At 54.3% G+C, this 13,644-nt stretch overlaps 2 long non-coding RNA genes across 2 annotated transcripts; one reads left to right on the top strand and one right to left on the bottom strand.

The window, feature by feature from the left end:
• Positions 1 to 1,060: 1,060 nt before the first annotated feature.
• On the bottom strand, positions 1,061 to 3,458 carry LOC123581544. The gene is made up of 3 exons (XR_006703807.1): positions 3,334 to 3,458; positions 2,402 to 2,551; positions 1,061 to 1,348 (listed from the first exon to the last, which is right to left on the bottom strand). It is a non-coding gene; the product is annotated as an uncharacterized LOC123581544 (long non-coding RNA).
• A 170-nt stretch (positions 3,459 to 3,628) lies between these two features.
• Positions 3,629 to 6,121, top strand: LOC123581545. Its single transcript, XR_006703808.1, has 3 exons — positions 3,629 to 3,779; positions 4,639 to 4,818; positions 5,090 to 6,121. It is a non-coding gene; the product is annotated as an uncharacterized LOC123581545 (long non-coding RNA).
• Positions 6,122 to 13,644: the final 7,523 nt, after the last annotated feature.

Genomic DNA, 13,644 nt, shown 5'->3' with positions numbered 1-13,644 from the left:
TTAGTTTAGGCAATCTTCTCAACAACCCTGGGAGGAGGGCATTGGACTGTTATTATCCCTATGTTACAGAGGAGCACATTGGAGCACAGAGAGGTTAGGCACTTAGCTCAGAGTGACACAGCTATTATACTTTGGAATCAGGATTCGAACATGGGCCAGCCAGGGGTCCTGCACCCTGCTCCCGGGACTTAAAGCTTGTCCTGATCGTGCCAGATGGAGCTGCCTTTTCCCTGGCCATTGCCAAATGGCCCTTAGCACTTTCTACCTTGTGTTAAGCCTCGGTACCTGTGATTTAGCCTCGTTGGGGTCAACCAGGCAGAAGCCCTACAGAAAGCCGGGCCTGGAGAGATAGCGATCAGAATTGTTCGCCCAGCCCCGCGCGCAACATTTGCATCTCAAAGAAGCTTTGTGGTTTTCCACTGATTTCAAAGCTCTAACTACAGGGAAGGGCCCCATGGAATGTGCAATTTCGAGGGTTGACAAGGGGCTCCAGGCTGACCCTGGATCCCTTCACCTCGGAGACGCGCACACCAAAGAACTCAGCGCCTTTCACCTTCCCTTCAGAGACGGTTGGAGAAACAGTTGTTTGATTTTGTTTTGTTTTTGCCTACAGCTGTTTGATGGCTTTGAGAAGGAAAGCGTCACTCGTGAGGAAATCACGTATTATTACGTCCTGTCCCTGTCGGGGCCAAAAGCCGGGAGAGATGTCTAGTTTCTTCTCTGCAGCCCCATCTCCCGTGAGACTTGTGACTCTAGATGGGACACACCTCAGCACAGTGGTTGTTTTCTGCATCTACCTCTGCTTCTCCCTGGGTGTGCTTACTCAGGTCTCTCTTAAGGAACTCCTACCCTTCCCTGTCACCCCCAAGCCATCCCAGACCCAGTGGGAACAAGCCGAGGCCCCTCCCCCCACACTGAGCCTATGCGCCAGCCAGCGCCCTGCCCCAGGGGCCCTCAGGGGGCTGCCTTGGTTTCTCCTTGCATCTTTCCCGGTGCCTAGCCCCCTGCACACCTCACTGCCAGTGTTCATTTGGGTTGAACCAAATCAAACTAAATCCCATTGAAACAAGTCGAATTTAATCTTTATTCCCGAGCTCGCTCTGTGGTACGACCGTGGGATGGGCAGACGAGGTCACTTTCTCCCTGCACATTCTAAGCCAATGCATTCTTCCATTCTAAAACGTTCCTCCGCTTGTCCTGGAGGTAGCCAAGGGAGCCACTCGCCCAACTGGGCCAGCGGCTGGGCTTAGGAACTCGAAGTTCTCACTCCACCTGGATCTAGGAAGCCTTTGATAAAGATTTGACACCAGAGAATCTCTGTCCAGCACAAGCCATTTCTCTTCTGTGCCTACAAAGGATAAAGATCTATTTGTCTCTGTGTGTACGTTACAAAAAATGAATGGGGATTTAATTACAGCGGCTCATTTCCTAAAAGGAAGTCTTATTTACGATGCACCATATGTTTTGCCAGTGGCCATACCCCTGAGGGCCGGAGTCTTGTCAGATTTCCTTAGATAAGCGGGGTCAGCTTGCCTGGCCTCTGCCTGGGGACCTGGGAGGACAGGCCCAGGGTTCAAGGAAGTGGGGAGGAAGATGTAGGTGGGCTACAGAGCTCGGACCACCGGAGACCAGCCAGCAACCAGGGGAGGCTGCCCTGGCTTCAGAGGATGGAACCAGAAGCTCAAACAATTTGTGATGATTAAAAATCGCCTGGCTTTTTTCATCTACTAAAGTGGCTCTTGAGGGGGAGAGAGTTTCTCTCTGATCCTTCCTTTTGCGGTTTTAATTCCCTCTCTGCCACTTCTGAGCCAGCGCAGATGGCTTCCTAGGGCTCCCAGAACTTTCCGTCGAGATGCCCTGCCCAGCAGAGGGGCAGCTGGGGAGGGGGTCGGGCTCTGTCCCTGCGCTCATTTGTCCTTTGACTATTTCCTATCTTTTACCTTTGGTGGTACCCATAGTTCTAGATGCTGTGAAGCTGAGGGCGGGGTCAGATTTCTCAGCGGTGTTCTGATGCAGTTTCTGGAACTGCTGTAGCACCCAACTCCATTGAGGAGATTTATTAGTGGGAGACACCTCTGCCCACCCAGTTTTCCCTTTTCCTCCCAAGCGCCCTTCCCCTTTGCCAAATACTGCTTCTCTCCTCTTCTCTCTCCACTCTCTCTCCATCCCCCCCCCCCCCCCCCCCCCCCCCACCGCATTGCCTGGATGTCGGACTCTGGGTGGTTTTCCTTCCAGCTCTAGCATTCACCTGCTGAGATCTTTAAAGTAGATCCCTTCTGAGCTGGGGAGTGGGGAGGCGGACACCATAGTCCCTAAAATGTCCCTTCTAGCTCTCACACGAATCAGGCCAGGTAATGGGTGGTCCTGTCTTTTCTGTTACATGGGTCTAGCAGATACCCACCTGCTCTGAAGCAGGAAGGAATCAGGCGAAGCCACCGGAAACCAAGCGGCCTCCCGGGACACGATGGACTTCATGGAAATTCGGACAGGATTGCCTGTCCTTGGACGGTGGTCCTGGAAGGCTCCTGATGCTCCCAGACCTGGGTTTTCACTGGAAAAACAGGGATGGGAACTTGAAAGAGTGACTGACCGCTCGATGGCTGGTGAAGGGGGAAAGTGTCTGCGCAAATCGTGAACACTTAACTCTGCGCAAAAGATGGAGATGACGGGTGCTGACTGCGGACCCCGCCACCACCCCCAGGGTCCTGGGGGCCTCCTGGAAGACAGCAGTTGACTTGTGCATCTCTCTTTGTCAGTGCTCACAAAGGAAGTGCTCGGGCTTGCCTGGAGCACCGCAACCAGAGCCTGCCCGCTTTCCTGCTGCGGTCCCCACGTCCCCCCACTCTCCCCCGTCCCCCCATGCCTCGTCCTGTCCCCGCACGCCCCCCCAGGCCTCTGGACACAACTTCCCTCTGCTTTCCTGAGGGCCCAGACCAGGCCTTTTTCAGACTCCATTTCCAGACTGTGGCTCAACCTTTCAGGCTCCCCTTCAAGTGACCTCCCAGGAGGATCGCGGTGGGCTTCGGGGCCCTGAAAGCAGGCGTTCCGATTTCCTGGGACTGCAGGCTCCGTGGGGCTCTCTCAGCTCCCCCTCCCTGAGTAGAAGGTGATTTGTTCCCAGATGCCTTTCGCTAATTAGAAACCCCCTTCAGTTCTCCTGTTATGTAAGAATCCAAGGCACCACGTGACCCTCTGAAAAGCTGGGCTCCTTTTTAAACACGGATTTTTAGCCGGGATCAAATGGTGAGATTTTGGCGCCGCTTTGCAGCGGTGAAGCTGCGATCCCCTTCGCCCTTCGTCCTCACCCTCTCCTGCCTTCTCCCCGGGCCTCACCCCGCGGTCAGTCACTGGTGCCCGGGCCTCCGCTTCTCCGGCTTCTCCGGCAGGGAGGCCCGGGCGGTGTGCGCGTGCAAGGGCGCGTGCATGTGCGTGCGCGCGCGTGCGCGCGTGGAGGTGTAAGGGCCGGCCGGAGGGTGGGGGCCCGCGGTGCGAGGCGGCCAGGCCGCCTTTCTGGCTGCTCATTGTTCAGTCCCCGTCGCCATGGCGACGGGAGCAGCTGCTCCATTCTGGGCCTTGGCTTGGCTGTGCGGGGCGGCCCGCCCGCCTGTCTGCCCGCCCGTCCGCCTGCCCGGCCGTGGGAGCTGCCAGCAACTCGCCCTCCCGCTGCCCACAGGCCCTGCCAGGCTGGGCGCAAGAAAGCGTGTTTACTAACACCATCCACACGGCTCCCTGGGCACCGCGGCTCTGCCCAGAAGATGTCAGGCCGAGGGCACCGGGAGGTGGGCCCGGAGCCAGGCTGTCTCCAGCCCGGGGAAAACTGTCCCTGGCCGGCTGCTGCCCTGGCCTGCCGGCGGGGCCGGCCGAGGGGCTCCACAGCCGCGGCACTGGGGGGCTCCAGGCCCCCGGGAGGCCCTCCCTAGGATGCCCTCCCGGCCGCCTCAACATTCGCGGCCTCAGCGCCCTCCCTCCCCTACGTCTCTCAGAAAGGCTGCCTGACGACAGGCCTGCTCGGGGAGGCCTTGTCGCTGCCCTGACTCGTGCAGCCCTTACGTCGGAATTAGTCGTGGCCACAAATACACAATCACAGAGCTGAAGGTGGCCCGGGAGACGTCTTAGGCGGGTGGTCTCATTGTGCGCATGGAGGAAACAAGGAAGACGGGGACAGGGGGATGGGAAGAGGTTCAGTTCTCAGGGCAAGTCATAGACAGCACAGGGGCCCCCTCCCTGCCGGGGCCGCATGCTGGTAACCACGCTGAACTAGAGGCCCAGCCCAGAGGGTTGGTCAGAGCTCCCTGAGGTCCTGAGCCCTTTCTGCCCTTCGTCATCACCCTCCGCTCTCTTTCCCCTGTCCTTCCCTCGTTAAGATCTCTCTAACCTCACTTTCTCTCTGTCCCCATCTCCCTCTGCCCCGCCCCTCCTTCTGCTTGTCTAGGGAGACCTGGGCTGCGTGTGCGGGCGCGTGTGTGTTTCCTGCCTTTGGCCGGGGAAGGATGTTCCTCCTCTGAATCTCTCCCTCAGCATCCAGCCCCCGGTGGATGACAAGTTACCCAACTGTTGAGTCTGAAGCGTCAGAGCCAGGGGCCATGTGACCCTGACCTGCATGCACCCCGTTCTTCTCCCCTACCACACCCCTCCCAGGCTTCTCTACCCTGCTAGGAATCTTCTCTGTGTTCTTCTGATGGTCCACGGCCCTCCAGCTAAACACATTTCCCCCAGTGGGTGTCACACTGCCTGATCTCTCGCCATGATTTCCTTAGATTCCTGGTGAATCAACTCTACAGGGTTTGGTCAACTCGCTTCTGTTGCTGCCTTCACTCAGTAAGCATCTGTTAAGTACCTGTCCTGGGGCAGGGACTAGGAATAGGATGTCAGCCAAAGAGGACCCAGACTTCCCAAGGCCACGTTGTCCACCCCCGGCTCAGCTTGCTTCCTGGCCCCATTCTGTCCCTTGCCTGTGCTGAACTCGGGTCTGTCCCTTCGGGCTTTTAAGGCACCCGTGCCACCACCCCACCCCCCGTGAGGGGCCGACGCAGGCTCTCGCATTTGCACGCAGGCCAAGGAACGGCGGCGAGGGCGCCTTCTCTTTCAGGGTTTCGTGCCTCAAATCTGATCTGGGCTGTGGACCTCGAGGTTGCCTGTGTCCCGAGGAAAGGGAATCTCCGGCCTCAGCAACTGGATGGGGAGAATAACTTTGGGAGATTTCCAGGTTCCTGCGTGGTCACCTGCGGTCCCCTTGAGGCCAGCCCTGCCGTGCACGGACCTGTAGAGCATAAGTCTCTAGGGTGATGCAGAGGGCTCCCCTATGGGCAGAACTGATAAGAGTGTAGGAGATAGGAAAGGGGTCCAGTCCGTGAGGAACCAGCTACTTTGGCCAGGGAAGTAGTGCTTGTGTGTTAACCATCTGCCCCGTGTCCACTGTCCTCTCTATGCTGGGCGGCACGTCGTCCCGTCCAAGCCTTTCATTCACTCCTCACAGAGACTCTCTGCAGCAGAAGTGACCGACCTGGGTTTGGAGACAGGAAGGTGAGACCCCGGTTTCTGAGACCTGCCCAGGGCGACCAGCCATGGACCAGAAAACTCAGCTCTATTCGACCGAGAAACTCACCTCTCTTTCCCGATTCATCCTCCTTCCCCCCCCCCCCAGATTTCGGGGTGTCTCTTCTAAACTGCGACCTTCAGAACCAGTTGCCAGTGGCGAAGTCAACAAAGGTGTCCTTAATGACTCCACTCCACAACCACCCCAGGCTGCCCCATCCCTTTCTGGCAACCAAGAGCAGCCTCCTGCCTCTAAGCCTCCACGTCGGCCTGTCCCTAGCTCATTTCTCAGGTAACTGCTAGGAGAAGAATCCTAAAAGGCACATTGCTGAGAAATGAAATGGAAGAAAATAATGACGGAAAGAAAGATGAAGGCATGAAAGAAAATAAGGACCCAGCATGTTTGATGTGACCCCCCACTTACGGGAAATCATATAGGTGAGCACATCTATGTCTAAGAACATTGAGATGCATGGAGAGAGACAGAGACAGACAGAGACAGAGATTTAGGCTTATGTCTTGTGTTGTGGAGGCCATTGATGTGTAGCCAGGCACTAAGTTCACCTGAGGAACAAGCCAAACATGATTCTTTTTTTTTTTTTTTTAATGTTTTTTTTTAATTTATTTTTGAGACAGAGAGAGCCAGAGCATGAACGGGGGAGGGTCAGAGAGAGAGGGAGACACAGAATCGGAAACAGGCTCCAGGCTCTGAGCCATCAGCCCAGAGCCCGACGCGGGGCTCGAACTCATGGACCGCGAGATCGTGACCTGGCTGAAGTCGGACGCTTAACCGACTGCGCCACCCAGGCGCCCCTACATGATTCTTTTCCAGTTGCGAGTCAACAACCTCCCTCGGGTTGGTGGTGGGGGTGTGTGTGTGCATGCGTGCGTGTGTGTGTGTGCACGCACGTGTGTGGTAAACGTCGGAGTAAAAGAGAAAGCCACGGAAGGATCTATTCCAGGTTGTTAACAGCGGTGATCCAGGGTTGGGGGAAGAACGGAGGGAGAGTCGGAGACAAAAGACTGGCTTTTTCTCATTTATCTTTATATCATTTCGCTTGTTACAACACACACACACACACATATACACACACGTTACTTCAGCAACTTAAAGCTAACTAAATTTTTAAAAGACCCAAATCTGATTATGTCTCTTGTTACTTAATATCCTTCAATAGCTCCCCATTGCTCCTGGGATAGCATCCAAATTTGACATGGTTGGCAGGGCCTTTCATAATCTGCCTCCTGTCTGCTTCTGCCTCCTCACGCCTCACCATGCCAGGTCAGTCTGGGCTCCAGCCAAACTGAATTCCACTCAGCGTCTTTGCTTGGCCTCCGGCTTCACATCACCATTTCCTGCACCTAGGAGCCTCTCTCACATTTCCCGCCTTGCTCCCCTCCCTGTGCGTTTCACAGAAGGGCGTCGTGGCCATGCTGTGTTCACCGAGGGGCCACTTTCCCAGGGTGTGGGGAGGAGAGGTAGTTAGGGACGATGTCTGACAAGAGGTTTCAACGGCATTGGGACTTGTTCTGTTTCTTGCTAGAGAGACTGACCCGCTGGAGAATGGTGGTGGAGGAGGCTTGTGCGTTGACATGCTTGGCCTCCCAGATCTCCTTACCAAGGGCCCGTGCCCTCTGTTCCCTTCTGAGTGCACAGGACCATTTCAGAGTCCCACCGCTGGGTGAACCCAGGGTCAAGACAGGCAGTGTCTCTGGCTTTTGACACTGGTGACTTCAATGTAAGGCAACGGCTACTGTTTGGAAATACGAGCCAAAGACAAGTTGAAAAAGACCCCAAATACCCGCAAGGAGGAAAGCGTTGTAAGGACTTGGGCAGATGGGCCCAGGAGAGAAGAGTCAGGGGCATTTTGGTGTTTTCTGATTGAAGATGTGAGAAGGCTTCCCCAAGAGAAATCACACTCCCCCTGAAGACAGGATTCAGAGTCCTCTGGTCTTTGGCTGGTGACCTTAGACAAGCCGTTGCCCTCTCTGAATCCGAGACTCCTCCTCTGTGTGTTCTTTAAAAGTGCTTCCGTCTCTTAAATTGTTAGAATCTCTTTCCTAGAACTCACAATTCATCCCCATTGTGACTGAAATGCCAGAGTCATAAGTGTAACATTTTCCGTAGAAAAAGATTAAATTAAAACTAATACTTTGCACTTTGATGCACAAACCAAAATGATCAACAGAATAACACAGCTTGACAGCAAAACCCATAATTTAAACAAAGATGTGTGAAATCAAGAAATGCCGAGCTGACCTTACCCAATTCTGTGTGTGTGCGTTTTTAAAGCACTGGTTTTTTATATATTTTAGCTGCTATTATTTGAACCAAGCTGGCATCATGTGTAGAATTGGGAGTTATTGTAGTCAGTGTATAAACTGAAAGAAATCAGCCCAGGGGACCCAGCTTTCATGCTTATTTATGGGAAAATGCTGTTTAACTAACCTTGAAGTAAAATCTTCTGAAAAAAAAAAAAATCTTTCTTGTGCCTTGCAAAGACTTTCCCCTGAAACACAAAAGGAAAGAAAATGGGATTAAAAAAAAAAAAAATCAAAATAAGTTTATGTGCAAAGAATCATTTTCTTCCCTGTTAATTGGGTATATATGTGAACTTGAAATTATAAAGAGGCCATGTTTAGTAAAGTAGCTGGGGGAGGCGGTGGGGGGGAGGGGGTCAGGGAGATCCCCGACAGCCTGATTCTTGTGCCCAGGAAGACTTTGGGAGGGATCCTTCCAGGAAAGTTCACCAAGGGCTTTTCTTTCTTTCTTTCTTTTCTTTCTCTTTCTTTCTTTCTTTCTTTCTTTCTTTCTTTCTTTCTTTCTTTCCTTTTGGGAGGCTAAGGAGCGTCTCAATGCACTCACACTACCGGTTGAGCCACATTCTCCAGAGTCTCTTATACCAACAACTGATTCCAGCAGTTTCTCCAGCTTCATGCTAGTAGCAACAAGAGTTTGTGAACTGGAAAGGGACTTAGAAATAGCCTGAGCCTTAATTTACAAGAGAGGAAACAAAGCCCAGAGAAGAGAGGGAAATGCCGAAGGAAGAGACCCAGGGAACCCACACTGAGCATCAGGCTCTCCTCGACTTCGCGCGGTGGACGGTGAACTCCAGGCTCGATGGGGGCTCCGGCTGGGGAAGAGTCCCTGTCATCTTCCACTGGGAAGAGGGCTTTGGTGTCCCTGTGTCGTGATGAGGCCCAAGGTTTTCCGTGGAGGCCGCAGGCCAGAGGGACGGCAGGGGAGACCCTGGGTGGGAAACGCTGTGCAGAGCAAGGGTCAGAGTTCACATCTTCTGACTCCCAGCCCCGTGGACCCCGCTGTCTTGCCTTCGACACCATGCCTGTGATTTATAGGTAAGGACCTGTTCACCCCCCTTGAGAAAGCTGGTGGGGGAAGACCCCATCCTCTGTGTCCACGTGGTAAACGGATGCCTCTCTGGCCCTGTGAACAGAAAGGTGAGGCCATGATGGGATCCGAGCCGTGGTCAGCGGCTTGTCCCCAGGGCCCCCAGCGTGCCCAGGCCTGCGCCCAGCCTTCAGAAGCCCCTTAAGACAAAATGCGGGATCTTGAGGATCTTTGGTCCCCGGGACCCATTATTTCTTACAACACACCGTCTTGGGAGACGGAAAGAGACGATAGAAGGGGCCCATGGTTTGGCTCTGGGTGACTCGGGTGAGCTCCTCAATCCTCGCGGTCCCCAGTTCTGCATCCGGGAAATGCAGGGAGGAGGGTCCTCCTCAGGGGGCTGTTGAGAGGTGGATGGAACCAGGCAGTGCGTGTGAAGCAGCAAGCCCTGGCCCGGCGTGCGTGTGCCCCCTGGCGCCCCCACCCGCACTGTAGTCCCGCTGGGTCTTACTGTCCACTCCTGATCTCGCCTCTTCCCCTGACTCGGGGGCCACACCTGGCCGCTGAAGCCTTGGATGCGGCTCAAAGGCCCCTACTCGGGGAGACTCGATGCAGCCTTTCTTTCAAAGGGAACCACGGCGTCCACCAGGCCTCCGCGTGGCTCGGGTGCTGTGCCTCGCTGGCCTCTGCCTTGCTCAGCAGCGAAGAGGAAGTGGCCGTAAGTTTGAATGACGGTGTTTTCACTTCACGACGAGGGGACCATGGCCCACTTGCTTCCACACCTCCTGCGTCTTGCTCCTTTACAAAGGGAGGAGACCACGGATGACACCTCGAGGCTGTCCTGGAAATTAGGGCACAATCGTACGTGAAACGGCACAGCGCCTGGCCCGTGGCATTCGCTCGCCTCGCGGTGAACCGTCGTTATTCCTGTTAGATGGCAGGCACTCGGAGCGGGGAGCCTGCGTCCCGCTTGCTTCTCTCTTAGCCTGTGTTGGGTGTGGAGTTAGCGCTTAGCACAGCAGGTTGGACGGAGCGCGGGTGGTGGCTTGGAGGGGAGCCAGGCCCTGGAGTCGGCAGTGTCCAGGAGAGAGACCCAGCCTCAGCATCAGCCTCGGCCGTGGGATTAGCCTGACCCCTGTGTGAGTCGTAGCCCTGACCCCCACCCACCGTGCGATGTTAGGCGGTTCCACACGTCCCAGGTTTTTGTCGACCTGCAACGGAGCTCATCATGCCGGCTTCAGTTGTGAGACACCGATCCCTCGGCAGGGACCACTGAGCCAGCATCTTGGGTGCGGAGAGTGAGGGTGGTGGTATTTGAGGCTTCTGCAGGGGGATTCCAGTCCGGGTCTGCGTGAGGGCAGAGCCGTCCTGAGACGCAGGGGGCAGGTGACGCGCCGGGCTCTGTGCGGCACGTTTCCTCCGCCATTTGGCGTGAGGGACGCGAGTACAGTTGTCCCTGCACAACTGTAACCAACAATCTGCTGATTGTCTTCTAGGCACCCCCGCCATGCGACAGGTGGTCCTCTACTGCAGTGGCAGGACTGTGGGAGTCAGAATAAACCCGAGGTGCCCCGGGGCCCAGGCTGGAGAAGGGACAGAAGCCAGTGGAGATGATTCCAACAGGAGTTGTGACGACCTTGCTTACAGAAAAAGCTGACCATTGAGAACTGGGGACCACCTGACAGAGGGAGGATAACATTCCCTTAGGCCTCCATCCCCCTTCTCTAAAATTTAGGGATTAGGCTGGTTCGAGGCCGAAGGCTTTTCTAGATCCACCATACTAAGATTTGAAGACAGATGCCCCTCTGCACTGGCCAGTTGGCTTTTTAAGACTTTGGCCAAAAGATCTCTTGTTAATAGTGTTTCCGAAGCTCCCTGTACATCTGACCATGTCACTCCTGGGCTAAGAACCCTTATGGCTTCTGTTGCCTTATAGCTTCTGTTGCCCACAACATAACCTCCACTCCTTGGACCGGGCTTTTAGGCCCCCCGTGCTCTGGCCTATGCTTCCCTCCCCTTTGTGCCAGCACTCCCAGAGCATGCTGGGATGCTTGATCGTCTGTGCCTCCCCGAGCTCATGCTATTCCTATGACCTCAAATGCCCTTCCTGTGTTTTTCTCCTGACTCAGGTCAGCAGTGGACTCCCCAGGAAGCATTCAGGGATGTCTTCTCCCTTCCCCGGCTCTGGGAGGTCCTTCACCATGTCCCCCCCACGCAGACCTCAGGCCGGCGCTTATCACACTGTTTTGGAATGAAAGGTTTTAAGGCCTGTCTTTCCTATTAACCAGTGAGCTTCTGAGGACCCCTCCTCACTGTCACAGAAGCAAGAAGAAAGAAGTGAGAGAAGTCGAGAAAGATTGGGGGTGGGCACAGTTAGGAGGGGACAAGGAAGACAGAGGCCCTGAGGGCAAGGAAGGGAGGGAGGGAAGGAGGCCAGGAAAGGAAGAAACAAAGGGTCTGGGGAGGGAGCAGTCAGTGACTTCACTCTTCTGGGCCTCACTTTCACATCTTTAAGATGGGTATGGAAACGTCCCTGCCCAACAGCTTCATAGTTAGGACCAAAAAGACAGTCAAGAGAAAGCATTGAGCCATCTGAGAATAATCTCGGGGATACTGTCAATTAGTACGAACGAAAGAAATCCCCCAGTGTGTACCACGGTGACAGCTTCTTTGTTTGGTGGTTCTTGAGACAATTCGAGGTCAGGTATGTAACATCCCCAGCATCCTGCCTGCCTGTAATAGGAGCTCAACAGGAAGTGGTTATATTATTTCAGTGATTATTATTATTGACCTTTTGAAGGCATGTCTACCAGGAAAATCTGACTTTTAAAAAATATTTTTAATGTTTATTTACTTTTGAGAGAGAGAGAGAAAGCCGGCATGAGTGGGGGCAGAGCAGAGAGAGAGGGAGATACAGAACCTGAAGCAGACCCCAGGCTCTGAGCTGTCAGTACAGAGCCCGAGGCAGGGATCGAACTCACAGACCACAGGATCATGACCTGTGATGAAGTCGGACACTCAACCGACTGAGCCACCCAGGCGCTCCAGGAAAATCTGACTTCTAGCCTTGGCCCAAGTTTGTGAAAATCTGGCCTTCCTTTCTGCAGACCTCTCTGGGGGTGTCAGACCCTGAGCTAGGCCTTGGGGACACAAAGTTCAAGAGAACACTGTCTTTGCAGTCATGAATTTATGTGCAGTGAAATCACAGCGTCAGGAAATGCCAGAGCGTTTGGGGCCCTGGAGTCACCTGGCTCGACCGTCTCCTTCTCCAGGTAGAGAGGGTTGAACTCCAGAGAGAAGCAGCCAAGGGCCCCTCCGCCCAAGGTCGCACCTTCCCTGACGGCAGAGCCAGAAGGCAGCTCATTTCTGAGCGATAGTGTCCAACTCGCTCTGCCAAAATACGGGGAGTAACAGCAAAGGTCGACGACCAAGGCAGAGGACACATGTGACCACCGTGCCCAGGGGGCGGAGAAAGGAGGAATTTCCCCATTTGTCTTCTAAGTCATTTCTGAGCTGCTTTTCGGAATCAGGCATGCGTTTCAGTTTGGTCCTCGTGGTGCTTGGCTTTTGCCATCAACAATGGCACAATTTGTGCAAATTAACTAAAACACACTAAAGTTGCAGCGAGCTCTAAGGATCGCCTGGAAAGCATTCCGTGTCGTAATGCGTAGTCATTACTCATAATACGTTCAAAATGCGCTCCTTGGAACCCCAGCTTGAAATACCCAGAGATCAATTTTCAATAGGCTGGCAAATAGACGACTTTAAACATTATTCATAGAAACGGTGTTTATTTAATCTTTAATGCCACCTAATGCATTTCGGTCAAAGTTATCAGTTCATGTTCAGGCTTTATTGCGTGGAAAATGGATGTGCTATTAATAAGTCAATACAAATACAAATATGGTTTCAATTGGAAATCATTAGGTTGCATTAAATGGCAAATGAAATCCATAGGAAGGATTTGTTTTATTTTGTTTGTAAGGAGGGAAAGGAGCCCTGAGAGGCATTTCTCCATTCGGTAATGAGGAGGAATGATTGGTTTCTGCGGAGCGTTGGATTACGGTGGAGGCCCTCGCTCGATGCTCAGGTTGGAAACCGGGGAGGTGCCTTTCCCCGCACAAGCCATTGGCTGCTGTGGGCCCAGCCCGAGCGCGGCTTGCTTTGGAGATTCAGCGGGAGTCACCCAGGACGGGGTGGCGGGGGTGGGGGGAGCAGAGCAGAGACCCCTTCCCCTCCCCAGCGCTGGCCCTGGTGGACCTCAGCCCCCTCCTGCAGTCGGGCCAGCGCTGTGGGGCCTCTGACCTGGGCTCCTCTACTCTCCTGGCTCACCACAGCCCCTGTGAAAGAGCCTGCACACGTCTTTACCTGATTAGAAGCTCATTATGAGCGCACAACAGCCCTCGGTGACCAAAAGCAGGGCCTTTGTTGAAGAGGAGATTCCTGGGTGAATGCAGTGGCGCGAGTGACCCTCAGGCCTTTTTAGTGAGATGGGAGCGGAATTTGAAGCTGAATAGATCTAAGATTCAGGCTCTGGTCCCTCCATCCATTATTCCCGTGACCTGGGGAGAGGGACCGGGGTGGTCTGCTCTTCGGCAGAGTCCGGGCCACTCTGTGAGGTGATGTGGGCCAGCTTCTGGGCCCAGAGCGGGGCCCCACCCACATTCTCGTCCTCTTCCCACCCGGGGAAACTCTGCTTCCGTGTGTGTGTGTGTGTGTGTGTGTGTGTGTGTGTGTGTGTTTTCTTCCTGAATCTCGTC

This window comes from Leopardus geoffroyi, chromosome A3 (assembly GCF_018350155.1).
Source record: "Leopardus geoffroyi isolate Oge1 chromosome A3, O.geoffroyi_Oge1_pat1.0, whole genome shotgun sequence".
NCBI lineage: Eukaryota > Metazoa > Chordata > Mammalia > Carnivora > Felidae > Leopardus > Leopardus geoffroyi.
The sequence above is the reverse complement of the archived record's forward strand: the minus strand, read 5'-3'. Positions and strand labels throughout refer to the sequence as shown.